The sequence below is a fragment of the Neopelma chrysocephalum genome, unplaced genomic scaffold, assembly GCF_003984885.1.
Source record: "Neopelma chrysocephalum unplaced genomic scaffold, ASM398488v2 Primary Assembly neopelma1_132, whole genome shotgun sequence".
Lineage (NCBI taxonomy): Eukaryota > Metazoa > Chordata > Aves > Passeriformes > Pipridae > Neopelma > Neopelma chrysocephalum.
The window spans coordinates 2,100,753-2,101,012 of NW_020897794.1; the positions used below are offsets into that span (position 1 = coordinate 2,100,753).

Below are 260 nucleotides of genomic sequence, written 5' to 3' on the forward strand. Positions count from 1 at the left end.
CCAGCTCTCTCCACATGGAAATTAATGGAAGTGTGCAAATTACCCTTCAGAATCCTATCTCCATACTTGAAAAAGAGAGAAGAATCAAGGGTATCTGCCCATCAAAGCCCATGCACAGGAGTCTCCTCCCATCACCTGAATGGCTACACCAGGGTGGTTATCCTTGTCATCCCAGGGCAGTTATCCCTGCCATCCCAGGGCAGTTATCCTTGTCATCCCAGGGCAGTTATCCTTGTCATCCCAGGGCAGTTATCCCTGCC

General features: G+C 50.0%; 1 protein-coding gene across 1 annotated transcript in view; it reads right to left on the reverse strand.

The window, feature by feature from the left end:
- Positions 1–260, reverse strand: part of MNT (MAX network transcriptional repressor) — a 35,412-nt gene that overhangs the window by 25,362 nt on the left and 9,790 nt on the right. The gene's annotated exons all lie outside the window — the stretch shown is intronic.